Genomic DNA, 20,471 nt, shown 5'->3' on the forward strand with positions numbered 1-20,471 from the left:
GGTTTCACCCCTGGTCTGCGTGGGACAGGCACGGAGGCCCAGCTCAGTGCAAACAAGCGAACGGCTCCTATTCCAACCAGTTACAGCCCGTCCCCAAGGGCCTGGGACAATCTGTGCGCATGCCCAGCTAGCTCCACCTGCTACAAAGCCGGTTTCAACCCTGGTCTGCGTGGGACGGGCAAGGAGGCCCAGCTTGGGCAACGAACCGAACGGCTCCTATTCCAACCAGGTACAGCCCGCCAGCAAGGGCCTGGACCCTCTGTGCGCATGCCCAGCTAGCTGCAACTCCTAGAAAGGGGGTTTCAGACCTGGTCTGCGTGGGACGGGCATGGAGGCCCAGCTCTGGGCAACCAAGCGAACGGCTCCTATTCCAACCAGGTACAGCCCGTCCACAAGGGCCTGGGACCCTCTGTGTGTATGCCCAGCTAGCTCCACCTCCTAGAATGCCGGTTTCACCCCTGGTCTGCGTGGGTGGGGCGCGGAGGCCCAGCTCTGGGCAACCAAGCAAACGGCTCTTATTCCAACCAGGAACAGCCCGCCAGCAAGGGCCTGGGACTCTCTGTGCGCATGCCCAGCTTGCTCCACCTCCTAGAAAGCCGGTTTCACCCCTGGTCTGCGTGGGACGGGCACAGAGGCCAAGCTCTGGGCAACCAAGCGAACGGCTCCTATTCCAACCAGGTACAGCCCGCCAGCAAGGGCCTGGGACCCTCTGTGTGCATGCCCAGCTAGCTGCAACTCCTAGAAAGCCGGTTTCACAACTGGTCTGCGTGGGACGGGCACGGAGGGCCAGCTCTGGGCAACCAAGCGAACGGCTCTGATTCCAACCAGGTACAGCCCGCCCCCAAGGGCCTGGGACACTCTATGCGCATGCACAGGTAGCTCGACCTCCTAGAAAGCCGGTTTCACCCCTGGTCTGTGTGGGACGGGCATGGATGCCCAGCTATGGGCAACCAAGGGAACGGCTCCTATTCCAACAAGGCGCAGCCCGCCCCCAAGGGCCTGGGACCCTCTGTGCGCATGCCCAGCTAGCTCCACCTCCTAGAAAGTCGGATTAACCCCTGGTCTGCATCGGACGGGCACAGAGCCCCAGCTCTGGGCAACCAAGCGAACTGCTCCTATTCCAACCTGGTACAGCCCGCCTCCAAGTGCCTGGGACCCTCTGTGCGCATGCTCAGCTAGCTCCACCTCCTTGAAAGTCGGTTTCACCCCTGGTCTGCGTGGGACGGGCACGGAGGCCCAGCTCTGGGCAACGAAGCGAACGGCTTCTATTCCAACCAGGTACAGCCCGCCCCCAAGGGCCTGGGACCCTCTGTGCGCATGCCCAGCTAGCTCCACTTCCTAGAAAGCCGGTTTCACCCCTGGTGTTTGTGGGACAGGCACGGAGGCCCAGCTCTTGGCAACCAAGTGAACAGTTCCTACTCCAACCAGGTTCAGCCCGCCCCCAAGGTCCTGGAATCCTCTGTGCCCATGCCCAACTAGCTCCACCTACTGGAAAGCCGGATTCACCCCTGGTCTGCGTGGGACGGAAAAGAAGAACCAGCTCTGGGCAACCAAGCGAACGGCTCCTATTCCAACCAGGTACAGCCCGCCAGCAAGGGCCTGGACCCTCTGTGCGCATGCCCAGCTAGCTGCAACTCCTAGAAAGGGGGTTTCAGACCTGGTCTGCGTGGGACGGGCACGGAGTTCCAGCTCTGGGCAACCAAGCGAAAGGCTCCTATTACAACCAGCTACAGCCCGCCACCAATGGCCTGGGACCCTCTGTGCTTATGCCCAGCTAGCTCCACCTCCTAGAAAGCCGGTTTCACCCCTGGTCTGCGTGGGACGGGCACGGAGGCCCAGCTCAGTGCAAACAAGCGAACGGCTCCTATTCCAACCAGTTACAGCCCGTCCCCAAGGGCCTGGGACACTCTGTGCGCATGCCCAGCTAGCTCCACTTGCTACAAAGCCGGTTTCAACCCTGGTCTGCGTGGGACGGGCAAGGAGGCCCAGCTTGGGCAACGAACCGAACGGCTCCTATTCCAACCAGGTAAAGCCCGCCAGCAAGGGCCTGGACCCTCTGTGCGCATGCCCAGCTAGCTGCAACTCCTAGAAAGGGGGTTTCAGACCTGGTCTGCGTGGGACGGGCATGGAAGCCCAGCTCTGGGCAACCAAGCGAACGGCTCCTATTACAACCAGGTACAGCCCGTCCACAAGGGCCTGGGACCCTCTGTGTGTATGCCCAGCTAGCTCCACCTCCTAGAATGCCGGTTTCACCCCTGGTCTGCGTGGGTGGGGCGCGGAGGCCCAGCTCTGTGCAACCAAGCGAACGGCTCCTATTCCAACCAGGAACAGCCCGCCAGCAAGGGCCTGGGACTCTCTGTGCGCATGCCCAGCTTGCTCCACCTCCTAGAAAGCCGGTTTCACCCCTGGTCTGCGTGGGACGGGCACAGAGGCCAAGCTCTGGGCAACCAAGCGAACGGCTCCAATTCCAAACAGGGCCTGGGACCCTCTGTGCGCATGCTCAGCTAGCTCCACATCCTAGAAAGCCGGTTTCACCCCTGGTGTTTGTGGGACGGGCACGGAGGGCCAGCTCTTGGCAACCAAGCGAACAGCTCCTACTCCAACAAGGTTCAGCCCGCCCCCAAGGGCCTGGAATCCTCTGTGCGCATGCCCAGCTAGCTCCACTTCCTAGAAAGCCGGTTTCACCCCTGGTGTTTGTGGGACGGGCACCGAGGCCCAGCTCTTGGCAACCAAGCGAACAGCTCCTACTCCAATCAGGTTCAGCCCGCCCCCAAGGGCCTGGAATCCTCTGTGCCCATGCCCAACTAGCTCCACCTACTGGAAAGCCGGATTCACCCCTGGTCTGCGTGGGACGGAAAAGAATAACCAGCTCTGGGCAACCAAGCGAACGGCTCCTATTCCAACCAGGTACAGCCCGCCCCCAAGGGCCTGGAACCCTCTGTGCGCATGCCCAGCTAGCTCCACCTCCTAGAAAGCCGGTTTCACCCCTGATCTGTGTGGGAAGGGCACGGAGGCCCAGCTCTGGGCAAACAAGCGAACGGCTCTGATTCCAAACAGGTACAGCCCGCCCCCAAGGGCCTGGGAACCTCTATGTGCATGCCCAGCTAGCTGCACCTCCTAGAAAGCCGGTTTCACACCTGGTCTGCGTGGGACGGGCACGGAGGCCCAGCTCTTGGCAACCAAGCGAACGTCTCCTATTCCAACCAGGTACAGCCCGCCCCCAAGGGCCTGGGACCCTCTCTGGGCATGACCAGCTAGCTCCACCTCCTAGAAAGCCGGTTTCACCCCTGGTCTGGGTGGGACAGGCATGGAGGCCCAGCTCTGGGCAACCAAGGGAACGGCTCCTATTCCAACCAGGTACAGCCCGCCCCCAAGTGCCTGGGACCCTCTGTGCGCATGCCCAGCTAGCTCCACCTCCTAGAAAGCCGGTTTCACCCCTGGTCTGGGTGGGACAGGCATGGAGGCCCAGCTCTGGGCAACCAAGGGAACGGCTCCTATTCCAACAAGGTACAGCCCGCCCCCAAGGGCCAGGGACCCTCTGTGCGTAGGCCCAGCTAGCTCCACCTCCTAGAAAGCCGGTTTCGCCCCTGGTCCGCGTGGGACAGGCACGGAGGCCCAGCTCAGGGCAACCAAGCGAACGGCTCCTATTCCAACCAGGTACAGACCGCCCTCAAGGTCCTGGGACCCTCCGTGCGCATGCCCAGCTAGCTCCACCTGCTAGAAAGCCGGTTTCACCCCTGGTCTGCGTGGGACGGGCATGTCGGCCCAGCTCTGGGCAACCTAGCGAACGGCTCCTATTCCAACCAGGTACAGCCCGCCAGCAAGGGCCTGGGACCCTCTGTGCGCATGCCCAGCTAGCTGCAACTCCTAGAAAGCCGGTTTCACCCCTGGTCTGGGTGGGACGGGCATGGAGGACCAGCTATGGGCAACCAAGGGAACGGCTCCTATTCCAACAAGGTGCAGCCCGCCCCCAAGGGCCTGGGACCCTCTGTGCGCATGCCCAGCTAGCTCCACCTCCTAGAAAGTCGGATTTACCCCTGGTCTGCATCGGACGGGCACAGAGCCCCAGCTCTGGGCAACCAAGCGAACTGCTCCTATTCCAACCTGGTACAGCCCGCCTCCAAGTGCCTGGGACCCTCTGTGCGCATGCTCAGCTAGCTCCACCTCCTAGAAAGCCGGTTTCAACTCTGGTCTGCGTGAGACGGGCACGAGGCACAACTCTGGGCAACAAAGGAATGGTTCCTATTCCAACCAGGTAGAGCCCACCCCCAAGTGCCTGGGACCCTCTGTGCGCATGCCCAGCTAGCTCCACCTCCTAGAAAGCCGGTTTCGCCCCTGGTCCGCGTGGGACAGGCACGGAGGCCCAGCTCAGGGCAACCAAGCGAACGGCTCCTATTCCAAACAGGTACAGACCGCCCTCAAGGTCCTGGGACCCTCCGTGCGCATGCCCAGCTAGCTCCACCTGCTAGAAAGCCGGTTTCACCCCTGGTCTGCGTGGGACGGGCATGTCGGCCCAGCTCTGGGCAACATAGCGAACGGCTCCTATTCCAACCAGGTACAGCCCGCCAGCAAGGGTCTGGGACCCTCTGTGCGCATGCCCAGCTAGCTGCAACTCCTAGAAAGCCGGTTTCACCCCTGGTCTGGGTGGGACGGGCATGGAGGACCAGCTATGGGCAACCAAGGGAACGGCTCCTATTCCAACAAGGCGCAGCCCGCCCCCAAGGGCCTGGGACCCTCTGTGCGCATGCCCAGCTAGCTCCACCTCCTAGAAAGTCGGATTTACCCCTGGTCTGCATCGGACGGGCACAGACCCCCAGCTCTGGGCAACCAAGCGAACTGCTCCTATTCCAACCTGGTACAGCCCGCCTCCAAGTGCCTGGGACCCTCTGTGCGCATGCTCAGCTAGCTCCACCTCCTAGAAAGCCGGTTTCAACTCTGGTCTGCGTGAGACGGGCACGAGGCACAACTCTGGGCAACAAAGGAATGGTTCCTATTCCAACCAGGTAGAGCCCACCCCCAAGTGCCTGGGACCCTCTGTGCGCATGCCCAGCTAGCTCCACCTCCTTGAAAGTCGGTTTCACCCCTGGTCTGCGTGGGACGGGCACGGAGGCCCAGCTTTGGGCAACGAAGCGAACGGCTTCTATTCCAACCAGGTACAGCCCGCCCCCAAGGGCCTGGGACCCTCTGTGCGCATGCCCAGCTAGCTCCACTTCCTAGAAAGCCGGTTTCACCCCTGGTGTTTGTGGGACAGGCACGGAGGCCCAGCTCTTGGCAACCAAGTGAACAGCTCCTACTCCAACCAGGTTCAGCCCGCCCCCAAGGTCCTGGAATCCTCTGTGCCCATGCCCAACTAGCTCCACCTACTGGAAAGCCGGATTCACCCCTGGTCTGCGTGGGACGGAAAAGAAGAACCAGCTCTGGGCAACCAAGCGAACGGCTCCTATTCCAACCAGGTACAGCCCGCCAGCAAGGGCCTGGACCCTCTGTGCGCATGCCCAGCTAGCTGCAACTCCTAGAAAGGGGGTTTCAGACCTGGTCTGCGTGGGACGGGCACGGAGTTCCAGCTCTGGGCAACCAAGCGAAAGGCTCCTATTACAACCAGCTACAGCCCGCCACCAATGGCCTGGGACCCTCTGTGCTTATGCCCAGCTAGCTCCACCTCCTAGAAAGCCGGTTTCACCCCTGGTCTGCGTGGGACGGGCACGGAGGCCCAGCTCAGTGCAAACAAGCGAACGGCTCCTATTCCAACCAGTTACAGCCCGTCCCCAAGGGCCTGGGACACTCTGTGCGCATGCCCAGCTAGCTCCACCTGCTACAAAGCCGGTTTCAACCCTGGTCTGCGTGGGACGGGCAAGGAGGCCCAGCTTGGGCAACGAACCGAACGGCTCCTATTCCAACCAGGTACAGCCCGCCAGCAAGGGCCTGGGACCCTCTGTGCGAATGCCCAGCTAGCTCCACCTCCTAGAATGCCGGTTTCACCCCTGGTCTGCGTGGGTCGGGCATGGAGGCCCAGCTCTGGGCAACCAAGCGAACGGCTCCTATTCCAAACAGGGCCTGGGACCCTCTGTGCGCATGCTCAGCTAGCTCCACATCCTAGAGAGCCGGTTTCACGCCTGGTCTGCGGGGGACGGGCAAGGAGGCCCAGCTCTGGGCAACCAAGCGAACGGCTCCTATTCCAACCAGGTACAGCCCGCCAGCAAGGGCCTGGGACCCTCTGTGCGCATGCTCAGCTAGCTGCAACTAGTAGAAAGCCGGTTTCACAACTGGTCTGCGTGGGACGGGCACGGAGGGCCAGCTCTGGGCAACCAAGCAAACGGCTCTGATTCCAACCAGGTACAGCCCGCCCCCAAGGGCCTGGGACACTCTATGCGCATGCCCACCTAGCTCCACCTCCTAGAAAGCCGGTTTAACCCCAGGTCTGCGTGGGACGGGCACGGAGTCCCAGCTCTGGGCAACCAAGAGAACAGATCCTATACCAACCAGGGCCAGGGACCCTCTGTGCGCGTGCCCAGCTAGCTACAACTCCTACAAAGCCGGTTTCACCCCAGGTCTCCGTGGGATGGGCACGGAGGCCCAGCTCTTGGCAACCAAGCGAACGGCTCCTATTCCAACCAGGTACAGCCCGCCCCCAAGGGCCTGGGACCCTCTGTGCGCATGCTCAGCTAGCTCCACCTGCTAGAAATCCGGTTTCACCCCTGGTCTGCGTGGGACAGTCATGGAGGCCCAGCTCAGGGCAAGGAAGCGAACGGCTCCTATTCCAACCAGGTACAGCCCGCCAGCAAGGGCCTGGGACCCTCTGTACGCATGCCCATCTAGCTGCAACTCCTAGAAAGGGGGTTTCAGACCTGGTCTGCGTGGGACGGGCATGGAGGCCCAGCTCTGGGCACCAAGCGAACGGCTCCTATTACAACCAGGTACAGCCCGTCCACAAGGGCCTGGGACCCTCTGTGTGTATGCCCAGCTAGCTCCAGCTCCTAGAATGCCGGTTTCACCCCTGGTCGGCGTGGGTGGGGCGCGGAGGCCCAGCTCTGGGCAACCAAGCGAACGGCTCCTATTCCAACCAGGAACAGCCCGCCAGCAAGGGCCTGGGACTCTCTGTGCGCATGCCCAGCTTGCTCCACCTCCTAGAAAGCCGGTTTCACCCCTGGTCTGCGTGGGACGGGCACAGAGGCCAAGCTCTGGGCAACCAAGCGAACGGCTCCAATTCCAAACAGGGCCTGGGACCCTCTGTGCGCATGCTCAGCTAGCTCCACATCCTAGAAAGCCGGTTTCACCCCTGGTCTGCGTGGAACGGGCACGGAGGGCCAGCTCTGGGCAACCAAGCGAACGGCTCCGATTCCAACCAGGTACAGCCCGCCCTCAAGGGCCTGGGACACTCTATGCGCATGCCCACCTAGCTCCACCTCCTAGAAAGCCGGTTTAACCCCTGGTCTGCGTGGGACGGGCACGGAGGCCCAGCTCTGGGCAACCAAGAGAACAGATCCTATACCAACCAGGGCCAGGGACCCTCTGTGCGCGTGCCCAGCTAGCTACACCTAATACAAAGCTGGTTTCACACCAGGTCTCCGTGGGATGGGCAGGGAGGCCCAGCTCTTGGCAACCAAGCGAACGGCTCCTATTCCAACCAGGTACAGCCCACCCCCAAGGGCCTGGGACCCTCTGTGCGCATGCCCAGCTAGCTCCACCTCCTAGAAAGTCGGTTTCACCCCTGGTCTGGGTGGGACGGGCACGGAGGCCCAGCTCTGGGCAACCAAGTGAACGGCTCCTATTCCAACCAGGTACAGCCCGCCCCCAAGGGCCTGGGACCCTCTGTGCGCATGCTCAGCTAGCTCCACCTGCTAGAAAGCCGGTTTCACCCATGGTCTGCGTGGGACGGGCATGGAGGCCCAGCTCTGGGCAAGGAAGCGAACGGCTCCTATTCCAACCAGGAACAGCTCGCCAGCAAGGGCCTGGGACCCTCTGTACGCATGCCCAGCTAGCTGCAACTCCTAGAAAGCCGGTTTCACACCTGGTCTGCGTGGGACAGGCACGGAGGCCCAGATCTGGGCAACCAAGCGAACGGCTCTGATTCCAACCAGGTACAGCCCGCCCCCAAGGGCCTGGGACACTCTATGCGCATGCAGAGGTAGCTCCACCTCCTAGAAAGCCGGTTTCACCCCTGATCTGCTTGGGACGGGCACGGAGGCCCAGTTCTGGGCAACCAAGCGAACGGCTCCTATTCCAACCCGGTACAGCCCGCCCCCAAGGGCCTGGGACACTCTGTGCGCATGCCCAGCTAGCTCTACCTCCTTGAAAGCCGGTTTCACCCCTGGTCTGGGTGGGACGGGCATGGAGGCCCAGCTATGGGCAAACAAGGGAACGGCTCCTATTCCAACAAGGCGCAGCCCGCCCCCAAGGGCCTGGGACCCTCTGTGCGCATGCCCAGCTAGGTCCACCTCCTAGAAAGTCGGATTAACCCCTGGTCTGCATCGGACGGGCACAGAGCCCCAGCTCTGGGCATCCAAGCGAACTGCTCCTATTCCAACCTGGTACAGCCCGCCTCCAAGTGCCTGGGACCCTCTGTAAGCATGCTCAGCTAGCTCCACCTCCGAGAAAGCCGGTTTCACCTCTGGTCTGCGTGAGACGGGCACGGAGACACAACTCTGGGCAACCAAGGAACGGTTCCTATTCCAACCAGGTAGAGCCCGCCCCCAAGTGCCTGGGACCCTCTGTGCGCATGCCCAGCTAGCTCCACCTCCTTGAAAGCCGGTTTCACCCCTGGTGTTTGTAGGACGGGCACGGAGGCCCAGCTCTTGGCAACCAAGCGAACAGCTCCTACTCCAACCAGGTTCAGCCCGCCCCCAAGGGCCTGGAATCCTCTGTGCACATGCCCAGCTAGCTCCACTTCCTAGAAAGCCGGTTTCACCCCTGGTGTTTGTGGGACGGGCACCGAGGCCCAGCTCTTGGCAACCAAGCGAACAGCTCCTACTCCAACCAGGTTCAGCCCGCCCCCAAGGGCCTGGAATCCTCTGTGCCCATGCCCAACTAGCTCCACCTACTGGAAAGCCGGATTCACCCCTGGTCTGCGTGGGAAGGAAAAGAAGAACCAGCTCTGGGCAACCAAGCGAACGGCTCCTATTCCAACCAGGTACAGCCCGCCCCCAAGGGCCTGGAACCCTCTGTGCGCATGCCCAGCTAGCTCCACCTCCTAGAAAGCCGGTTTCACCCCTGATCTGTGTGGGAAGGGCACGGAGGCCCAGCTCTGGGCAACCAAGCGAACGGCTCTGATTCCAAACAGGTACAGCCCGCCCCCAAGGGCCTGGGAACCTCTATGTGCATGCCCAGCTAGCTGCACCTCCTAGAAAGCCGGTTTCACACCTGGTCTGCGTGGGACGGGCACGGAGGCCCAGCTCTTGGCAACCAAGCGAACGTCTCCTATTCCAACCAGGTACAGCCCGCCCCCAAGGGCCTGGGACCCTCTCTGGGCATGCCCAGCTAGCTCCACCTCCTAGAAAGCCGGTTTCACCCCTGGTCTGGGTGGGACAGGCATGGAGGCCCAGCTCTGGGCAACCAAGGGAACTGCTCCTATTCCAACCAGGTACAGCCCGCCCCCAAGGGCCTGGGACCCTCTGTGCGCATGCCCAGCTAGCTCCACCTCCTAGAAAGCCGGTTTCACCCCTGGTCTGGGTGGGACAGGCATGGAGGCCCAGCTCTGGGCAACCAAGGGAACGGCTCCTATTCCAACAAGGTACAGCCCGCCCCCAAGGGCCAGGGAACCTCTGTGCGTAGGCCCAGCTAGCTCCACCTCCTAGAAAGCCGGTTTCACCCCTGGTCCGCGTGGGACAGGCACGGAGGCCCAGCTCAGGGCAACCAAGCGAACGGCTCCTATTCCAACCAGGTACAGCCCGCCCCCAAGGGCCTGGGACCCTCTCTGGGCATGCCCAGCTAGCTCCACCTCCTAGAAAGCCGGTTTCACCCCTGGTCTGGGTGGGACAGGCATGGAGGCCCAGCTCTGGGCAACCAAGGGAACTGCTCCTATTCCAACCAGGTACAGCCCGCCCCCAAGGGCCTGGGACCCTCTGTGCGCATGCCCAGCTAGCTCCACCTCCTAGAAAGCCGGTTTCACCCCTGGTCTGGGTGGGACAGGCATGGAGGCCCAGCTCTGGGCAACCAAGGGAACGGCTCCTATTCCAACCAGGTACAGACCGCCCTCAAGGTCCTGGGACCCTCCGTGCGCATGCCCAGCTAGCTCCACCTGCTAGAAAGCCGGTTTCACCCCTGGTCTGCGTGGGACGGGCATGTCGGCCCAGCTCTGGGCAACCTAGCGAACGGCTCCTATTCCAACCAGGTAGAGCCCACCCCCAAGTGCGTGGGACCCTCTGTGCGCATGCCCAGCTAGCTCCACCTCCTTGAAAGTCGGTTTCACCCCTGGTCTGCGTGGGACGGGCACGGAGGCCCAGCTCTGGGCAACGAAGCGAACGGCTTCTATTCCAACCAGGTACAGCCGCCCCCAAGGGCCTGGGACCCTCTGTGCGCATGCCCAGCTAGCTCCACTTCCTAGAAAGCCGGTTTCACCCCTGGTGTTTGTGGGACGGGCACCGAGGCCCAGCTCTTGGCAACCAAGCGAACAGCTCCTACTCCAATCAGGTTCAGCCCGCCCCCAAGGGCCTGGAATCCTCTGTGCCCATGCCCAACTAGCTCCACCTACTGGAAAGCCGGATTCACCCCTGGTCTGCGTGGGACGGAAAAGAAGAACCAGCTCTGGGCAACCAAGCGAACGGCTCCTATTCCAACCAGGTACAGCCCGCCCCCAAGGGCCTGGAACCCTCTGTGCGCATGCCCAGCTAGCTCCACCTCCTAGAAAGCCGGTTTCACCCCTGATCTGTGTGGGAAGGGCACGGAGGCCCAGCTCTGGGCAACCAAGCGAACGGCTCTGATTCCAAACAGGTACAGCCCGCCCCCAAGGGCCTGGGAACCTCTATGTGCATGCCCAGCTAGCTGCACCTCCTAGAAAGCCGGTTTCACACCTGGTCTGCGTGGGACGGGCACGGAGGCCCAGCTCTTGGCAACCAAGCGAACGTCTCCTATTCCAACCAGGTACAGCCCGCCCCCAAGGGCCTGGGACCCTCTCTGGGCATGCCCAGCTAGCTCCACCTCCTAGAAAGCCGGTTTCACCCCTGGTCTGGGTGGGACAGGCATGGAGGCCCAGCTCTGGGCAACCAAGGGAACTGCTCCTATTCCAACCAGGTACAGCCCGCCCCCAAGGGCCTGGGACCCTCTGTGCGCATGCCCAGCTAGCTCCACCTCCTAGAAAGCCGGTTTCACCCCTGGTCTGGGTGGGACAGGCATGGAGGCCCAGCTCTGGGCAACCAAGGGAACGGCTCCTATTCCAACAAGGTACAGCCCGCCCCCAAGGGCCAGGGAACCTCTGTGCGTAGGCCCAGCTAGCTCCACCTCCTAGAAAGCCGGTTTCACCCCTGGTCCGCGTGGGACAGGCACGGAGGCCCAGCTCAGGGCAACCAAGCGAACGGCTCCTATTCCAACCAGGTACAGACCGCCCTCAAGGTCCTGGGACCCTCCGTGCGCATGCCCAGCTAGCTCCACCTGCTAGAAAGCCGGTTTCACCCCTGGTCTGCGTGGGACGGGCATGTCGGCCCAGCTCTGGGCAACCTAGCGAACGGCTCCGATTCCAACCAGGTAGACCCCACCCCCAAGTGCCTGGGACCCTCTGTGCGCATGCCCAGCTAGCTCCACCTCCTTGAAAGTCGGTTTCACCCCTGGTCTGCGTGGGACGGGCACGGAGGCCCAGCTCTGGGCAACGAAGCGAACGGCTTCTATTCCAACCAGGTACAGCCCGCCCCCAAGGGCCTGGGACCCTCTGTGCGCATGCCCAGCTAGCTCCACTTCCTAGAAAGCCGGTTTCACCCCTGGTGTTTGTGGGACAGGCACGGAGGCCCAGCTCTTGGCAACCAAGTGAACAGATCCTACTCCAACCAGGTTCAGCCCGCCCCCAAGGTCCTGGAATCCTCTGTGCCCATGCCCAACTAACTCCACCTACTGGAAAGCCGGATTCACCCCTGGTCTGCGTGGGACGGAAAAGAAGAACCAGCTCTGGGCAACCAAGCGAACGGCTCCTATTCCAACCAGGTACAGCCCGCCAGCAAGGGCCTGGACCCTCTGTGCGCATGCCCAGCTAGCTGCAACTCCTAGAAAGGGGGTTTCAGACCTGGTCTGCGTGGGACGGGCACGGAGTTCCAGCTCTGGGCAACCAAGCGAAAGGCTCCTATTACAACCAGCTACAGCCCGCCACCAATGGCCTGGGACCCTCTGTGCTTATGCCCAGCTAGCTCCACCTCCTAGAAAGCCGGTTTCACCCCTGGTCTGCGTGGGACGGGCACGGAGGCCCAGCTCAGTGCAAACAAGCGAACGGCTCCTATTCCAACCAGTTACAGCCCGTCCCCAAGGGCCTGGGACACTCTGTGCGCATGCCCAGCTAGCTCCACCTGCTACAAAGCCGGTTTCAACCCTGGTCTGCGTGGGACGGGCAAGGAGGCCCAGCTTGGGCAACGAACCGAACGGCTCCTATTCCAACCAGGTACAGCCCGCCAGCAAGGGCCTGGACCCTCTGTGCGCATGCCAAGCTAGCTGCAACTCCTAGAAAGGGGGTTTCAGACCTGGTCTGCGTGGGACGGGCACGGAGTTCCAGCTCTGGGCAACCAAGCGAATGGCTCCTATTCCAACCAGGTACAGCCTGCCCCCAAGGGCCTGGGACACTCTGTGCGCATGCCCAGCTAGCTCCACCTCTTAGAAAGCCGGTTTCACCCCTGATCTGCGTGGGAAGGGCAGGGAGGCCCAGCTCTGGGCAATAAAGCGAACGGCTCCTATTCCAACCAGGTTCAGCCCGCCAGCAAGGGCCTGGGACCCTCTGTGCGAATGCCCAGCTAGCTGCAACTCCTAGAAAGCCGGTCTCACACCTGGTCTGCGTGGGACGGGCATGGAGGCCCAGCTCTGGGCAACCAAGCGAACGGCTCCTATTCCAACCAGGTACAGCCCGTCCACAAGGGCCTGGGACCCTCTGTGCGCATGCCCAGCTAGCTCCACCTCCTAGAATGCCGGTTTCACCCCTGGTCTGCGTGGGTCGGGCATGGAGGCCCAGCTCTGGGCAACCAAGCGAACGGCTCCTATTCCAAACAGGGCCTGGGATCCTCTGTGCGCATGCTCAGCTAGCTCCACATCCTAGAGAGCCGGTTTCACGCCTGGTCTGCGGGGGACGGGCAAGGAGGCCCAGCTCTGGGCAACCAAGCGAACGGCTCCTATTCCAACCAGGTACAGCCCGCCAGCAAGGGCCTGGGACCCTCTGTGCGCATGCTCAGCTAGCTGCAACTAGTAGAAAGCCGGTTTCACAACTGGTCTGCGTGGGACGGGCACGGAGGGCCAGCTCTGGGCAACCAAGCGAACGGCTCTGATTCCAACCAGGTACAGCCCGCCCCCAAGGGCCTGGGACACTCTATGCGCATGCCCACCTAGCTCCACCTCCTAGAAAGCCGGTTTAACCCCAGGTCTGCGTGGGACGGGCACGGAGGCCCAGCTCTGGGCAACCAAGAGAACAGATCCTATACCAACCAGGGCCAGGGACCCTCTGTGCGCGTGCCCAGCTAGCTACAACTCCTACAAAGCCGGTTTCACCCCAGGTCTCCGTGGGATGGGCACGGAGGCCCAGCTCTTGGCAACCAAGCGAACGGCTCCTATTCCAACCAGGTACAGCCCGCCCCCAAGGGCCTGGGACCCTCTGTGCGCATGCTCAGCTAGCTCCACCTGCTAGAAAGCCGGTTTCACCCATGGTCTGCGTGGGACGGGCATGGAGGCCCAGCTCTGGGCAAGGAAGCGAACGGCTCCTATTCCAACCAGGTACAGCCCGCCAGCAAGGGCCTGGGACCCTCTGTACGCATGTCCAGCTAGCTGAAACTCCTAGAAAGCCGGTTTCACACCTGGTCTGCGTGGGACCCGCACGGAGGCCCAGATCTGGGCAACCAAGCAAACGGCTCTGATTCCAACCAGGTACAGCCCGCCCCCAAGGGCCTGGGACACTCTATGCGCATGCACAGGTAGGTCCACTTCCTAGAAAGCCGGTTTCACCCCTGATCTGCTTGGGACGGGCACGGAGGCCCAGCTCTGGGCAACCAAGCGAACGGCTCCTATTCCAACCCGGTACAGCCCGCCCCCAAGGGCCTGGGACCCTCTCTGCGCATGCCCAGCTAGCTACACCTCCTAGAAAGCCGGTTTCACCCCTGGTCTGGGTGGGACAGGCATGGAGGCCCAGCTCTGGGCAACCAAGGGAACGGCTCCTATTCCAACCAGGAACAGCCCGCCAGCAAGGGCCTGGGACTCTCTGTGCGCATGCCCAGCTTGCTCCACCTCCTAGAAAGCCGGTTTCACCCCTGGTCTGCGTGGGACGGGCACAGAGGCCAAGCTCTGGGCAACCAAGCGAACGGCTCCTATTCCAAACAGGGCCTGGGACCCTCTGTGCGCATGCTCAGCTAGCTCCACATCCTAGAAAGCCGGTTTCACACCTGGTCTGCGTGGGACGGGCACGGAGGGCCAGCTCTGGGCAACCAAGCGAACGGCTCTGATTCCAACCAGGTACAGCCCTCCCCCAAGGGCCTGGGACACTCTATGCGCATGCCCACCTAGCTCCACCTCCTAGAAAGCCGGTTTAACCCCTGGTCTGCGTGGGACGGGCACGGAGGCCCAGCTCTGGGCAACCAAGAGAACAGATCCTATACCAACCAGGGCCAGGGACCCTCTGTGCGCGTGCCCAGCTAGCTACACCTCCTACAAAGCTGGTTTCACCCCTGGTCTCCGTGGGATGGGCACGGAGGCCCAGCTCTTGGCAACCAAGCGAACGGCTCCTATTCCAACCAGGTACAGCCCACCCCCAAGGGCCTGGGACCCTCTGTGCGCATGCCCAGCTAGCTCCACCTCCTAGAATGTCGGTTTCACCCCTGGTCTGGGTGGGACGGAAAAGAAGAACCAACTCTGGGCAAGCAAGCGAACGGCTCCTATTCCAACCAGGTACAGCCCGCCCCCAAGGGCTTGGGACCCTCTGTGCGCATGCATAGCTAGCTCCACCTCCTAGAAAGCCGGTTTCACCCCTGATCTGTGTGGGAAGGGCACGGAGGCCCAGCTCTGGGCAACCAAGCGAACGGCTCTGATTCCAAACAGGTACAGCCCGCCACCAAGGGCCTGGGAACCTCTATGTGCATGCCCAGCTAGCTGCACCTCCTAGAAGGCCGGTTTCACACCTGGTCTGCGTGGGACGGGCACGGAGGCCCAGCTCTTGGCAACCAAGCGAACGTCTCCTATTCCAACCCGGTACAGCACGCCCCCAAGGGCCTGGGACCCTCTCTGCGCATGCCCAGCTAGCTCCACCTCCTAGAAAGCCGGTTTCACCCCTGGTCTGCATGGGACGGGCAAGGAGGCCCAGCTCTGGGCAACCAAGCGAATGGCTCCTATTCCAACCAGGTACAGCCTGCCACCAAGGGCCTGGGACCCTCTGTGCACATGCCCAGCTAGCTCCACCTCTTAGAAAGCCGGTTTCACCCCTGATCTGTGTGGGAAGGGCAGGGAGGCCCAGCTCTGGGCAACGAAGCGAACGGCTCCTATTCCAACCAGGTACAGCCCGCCAGCAAGGGCCTGGGACCCTCTGTGCGCATGCCCAGCTAGCTGCAACTCCTAGAAAGCCGGTTTCACACTTGGTCTGCGTGGGACGGGCATGGAGGCCCAGCTCTGGGCAACCAAGCGAACGGCTCCTATTCCAAACAGGTACAGCCCGTCCACAAGGGCCTGGGACCCTCTGTGCGCATGCCCAGCTAGCTCCACCTCCTAGAATGCCGGTTTCACCCCTGGTCTGCGTGGGTCGGGCATGGAGGCCCAGCTCTGGGCAACCAAGCGAACGGCTCCTATTCCAAACAGGGCCTGGGACCCTCTGTGCGCATGCTCAGCTAGCTCCACATCCTAGAGAGCCGGTTTCACCCCTGGTCTGCGGGGGACGGGCAAGGAGGCCCAGCTCTGGGCAACCAAGCGAACGGCTCCTATTCCAACCAGGTACAGCCCGCCAGCAAGGGCCTGGGACCCTCTGTGCGCATGCCCAGCTTGCTGCAACTAGTAGAAAGCCGGTTTCACACCTGGTCTGCGTGGGACGGGCACGGAGGGCCAGCTCTGGGCAACCAAGCGAACGGCTCTGATTCCAACCAGGTACAGCCCGCCCCCAAGGGCCTGGGACACTCTATGCGCATGCCCACCTAGCTCCACCTCCTAGAAAGCCGGTTTAACCCCAGGTCTGCGTGGGACGGGCACGGAGGCCCAGCTCTGGGCAACCAAGAGAACAGATCCTATACCAACCAGGGCCAGGGACCCTCTGTGCGCGTGCCCAGCTAGCTACAATTCCTACAAAGCCGGTTTCACCCCAGGTCTCCGTGGGATGAGCACGGAGGCCCAGCTCTTGGCAACCAAGTGAACGGCTCCTATTCCAACCAGGTACAGCCCGCCCCCAAGGGCCTGGGAACCTATGTGCGCATGACCAGCTAGCTCCACCTCCTAGAAAGTCGGTTTCACCCCTGGTCTGGGTGGGACGGGCATGGAGGCCCAGCTCTGGGCAACCAAGGGAACGGCTCCTATTCCAACCAGGTACAGCCCGCCCCCAAGGGCCTGGGACCCTCTGTGCGCATGCTCAGCTAGCTCCACCTGCTAGAAAGCCGGTTTCACCCCTGGTCTGCGTGGGACAGGCATGGAGGCCCTGCTCTGGGCAAGGAAGCGAACGGCTCCTATTCCAACCAGGTACAGCCCGCCAGCAAGGGCCTGGGACCCTCTGTACGCATGCCCAGCTAGCTGCAACTCCTAGAAAGCCGGTTTCACACCTGGTCTGCTTGGGACGGGCACAGAGGCCCAGCGCTGGGCAACCAAGCGAACGGCTCCTATTCCAACCCGGTACAGCCCGCCCCCAAGGGCCTGGGACACTCTGTGCGCATGCCCAGCTAGCTCCAACTCCTAGAAAGCCGGTTTCACCCCTGGTCTGGGTGGGACGGGCATGGAGGCCCAGCTATGGGCAACCAAGGGAACGGCTCCTATTCCAACAAGGCGCAGCCCGCCCCCTAGGGCCTGGGACCCTCTGTGCGCATGCCCAGCTAGCTCCACCTCCTAGAAAGTCGGATTAACCCCTGGTCTGCATCGGACGGGCACAGAGCCCCAGCTCTGGGCAACCAAGCGAACTGCTCCTATTCCAACCTGGTACAGACCGCCTCCATGTGCCTGGTACCCTCTTTGCGCATGCTCAGCTGGCTCGACCTCCTAGAAAGCCGGTTTCACCTCTGGTCTGCGTGAAACGAGCACGGAGGCACAACTCTGGGCAACCAAGGAACGGTTCCTATTCCAACCAGGTAGAGCCCGCCCCCAAGTGTCTGGGACCCTTTTTGCGCATGCCCAGCTAGCTCCACCTCCTTGAAAGCCGGTTTCACCCCTGGTCTGCGTGGGACGGGCACGGAGGCCCAGCTCTGGGCAACGAAGCGAACGGCTTCTATTCCAACCAGGTACAGCCCGCCCCCAAGGGCCTGGGACCCTCTGTGCGCATGCCCAGCTAGCTCCACTTCCTACAAAGCCGGTTTCACCCCTGGTGTTTGTGGGACGGGCACGGAGGCCCAGCTCTTGGCAACCAAGCGAACGTCTCCTATTCCAACCAGGTACAGCCCGACCCCAAGGGCCGGGGACCCTCTGTGCGCATGCCCAGCTAGCTCCACCTCCTAGAAAGCCGGTTTCACCCCTGGTCTGCATGGGACAGTCACGGAGGCCCAGCTCTGGGCAACCAAGTGAACGGCTCCTATTCCAACCAGGTACAGCCCGCCCCCAAGGGCCTGAGACACTCTATGCGCATGCCCACCTAGCTCCACCTCCTAGAAAGCTGGTTTAACCCCTGGTCTGCGTGAGACGGGCACGGAGGCCCAGCTCTGGGCAACCAAGAGAACAGATCCTATACCAACCAGGGCCAGGGACCCTCTGTGCGCGTGCCCAGCTAGCTACACGTCCTACAAAGCCGGTTTCACCCCAGGTCTCCTTGGGATGGGCACGGAGGCCCAGCTCTTGGCAACCAAGCGAACGGCTCCTATTCCAACCAGGTACAGCCCGCCCCGAAGGGCCTGGGACCCTCTGTGCGCATCCCCAGCTAGCTCCACCTCCTAGAAAGTCGGTTTCATCCCTGGTCTGGGTGGGACGGGCACGGAGGCCCAGCTCTGGGCAACCAAGGGAACGGCTCCTATTCCAACCAGGTACAGCCCGCCCCCAAGGGCCTGGAACCCTATGTGCGCATGCTCAGCTAGCTCCACCTGCTAGAAAGCCGGTTTCACCCCTGGTCTGCGTGGGACGGGCATGGAGGCCCAGCTCTGGGCAAGGAAGCGAACGGCTCCTATTCCAACCAGGTACAGCCCGCCAGCAAGGGCCTGGGACCCTCTGTACGCATGCCCAGCTAGCTGAAACTCCTAGAAAGCCGGTTTCACACCTGGTCTGCGTGGGACCCGCACGGAGGCCCAGATCTGGGCAACCAAGCAAACGGCTCTGATTCCAACCAGGTACAGCCCGCCCCCAAGGGCCTGGGAAACTCTATGCGCATGCACAGGTAGGTCCACTTCCTAGAAAGCCGGTTTCACCCCTGATCTGCTTGGGACGGGCACGGAGGCCCAGCTCTGGGCAACCAAGCGAACGGCTCCTATTCCAACCCGATACAGCCCGCCCCCAACGGCCTGGGACCCTCTCTGCGCATGCCCAGCTAGCTAAACCTCCTAGAAAGCCGGTTTCACCCCTGGTCTGGGTGGGACAGGCATGGAGGCCCAGCTCTGGGCAACCAAGGGAACGGCTCCTATTCCAACAAGGTACAGCCCGCCCCCAAGGGCCTGGGACCCTCTGTGCGTATGCCCAGCTAGCTCCACCTGCTAGAAAGCCGGTTTCACCCCTGGTCTGCTTGGGACGGGCACGGAGGCCCAGCTCTGGGCAACCAAGCGAACGGCTCCTATTCCAACCAGGTACAGCCCGCCAGCAAGGGCCTGGGACCCTCTGTGCGCATGCCCAGCTAGCTGCAACTCCTAGAAAGCCGGTTTCACACCTGGTCTGCGTGGGACGGGCACGGAGGGCCAGCTCTGGGCAACGAAGCGAACGGCTCTGATTCCAACCAGGTACAGCCCGCCCCCAAGGGCCTGGGACAATCTATGCGCATGCACAGGTAGCTCCACCTCCTAGAAAGCCGGTTTCACCCCTGATCTGCTTGGGATGGGCACGGAGGCCCAGCTCTGGGCAACCAAGCAAACGGCTCCTATTCCAACCCGGTACAGCCCGCTCCCAAGGGCCTGGGACACTCTGTGCGCATGCCCAGCTAGCTCCACCTCCTAGAAAGCCGGTTTCACCCCTGGTCTGCGTAGGACGGGCACGGAGGCCCAGCTCAGTGCAAACAAGCGAACGGCTCCTATTCCAACCAGTTACAGCCCGTCCCCAAGGGCCTGGGACACTCTGTGCGCATGCCCAGCTAGCTCCACCTGCTAGAAAGTCGGTTTCAACCCTGGTCTGCGTGGGACGGGCAAGGAGGCCCAGCTTGGTCAACGAACCGAACGGCTCCTATTCCAACCAGGTACAGCCCGCCAGCAAGGGCCTGGACCCTCTGTGCGCATGCCCAGCTAGCTGCAACTCCTAGAAAGGGGGTTTCAGACCTGGTCTGCGTGGGACGGGCATGGAGGCCCAGCTCTGGGCAACAAAGCGAACGGCTCCTATTCCAACCAGGTACAGCCCGTCCACAAGGGCCTGGGACCCTCTGTGTGTATGCCCAGCTAGCTCCACCTCCTAGAATGCCGGTTTCACCCCTGGTCTGCGTGGGTGGGGCGCGGAGGCCCAGCTCTGGGCAACCAAGCGAACGGCTCCTATTCCAACCAGGAACAGCCCGCCAGCAAGGGCCTGGGACTCTCTGTGCGCATGCCCAGCTAGCTCCACCTCCTAGAAAGCCGGTTTCACCCCTGGTCTGCGTGGGACGGGCACAGAGGCCAAGCTCTGGGCAACCAACTGAACGGCTCCTATTCCAAACTGGGCCTGGGACCCTCTGTGCGCATGCTCAGCTAGCTCCACATCCTAGAAAGCCGGTTTCACCCCTGGTCTGCGTGGGACGGGCAAGGAGGCCCAGCTCTGGGCAACCAAGCGAACGGCTCCTATTCCAACCAGGTACAGCCTGCTCCCAAGGGCCTGGGACCCTCTGTGCGCATGCCCAGCTAGCTCCACCTCCTAGAAAGCCGGTTTCACCCCTGATCTGCGTGGGAAGGGCCGGGAGGCCCAGCTCTGGGCAACGAAGCGAACGGCTCCTAATCCAACCAGGTACAGCCCGCCAGCAAGGGTTGGGACCCTCTGTGCGCATGCCCAGCTAGCTGCAACTCCTAGAAAGCCGGTTTCACACCAGGTCTCCGTGGGAC

The sequence above is a fragment of the Sorex fumeus genome, unplaced genomic scaffold (assembly GCF_029834395.1).
Source record: "Sorex fumeus unplaced genomic scaffold, SorFum_2.1 ptg000034l, whole genome shotgun sequence".
Lineage (NCBI taxonomy): Eukaryota > Metazoa > Chordata > Mammalia > Eulipotyphla > Soricidae > Sorex > Sorex fumeus.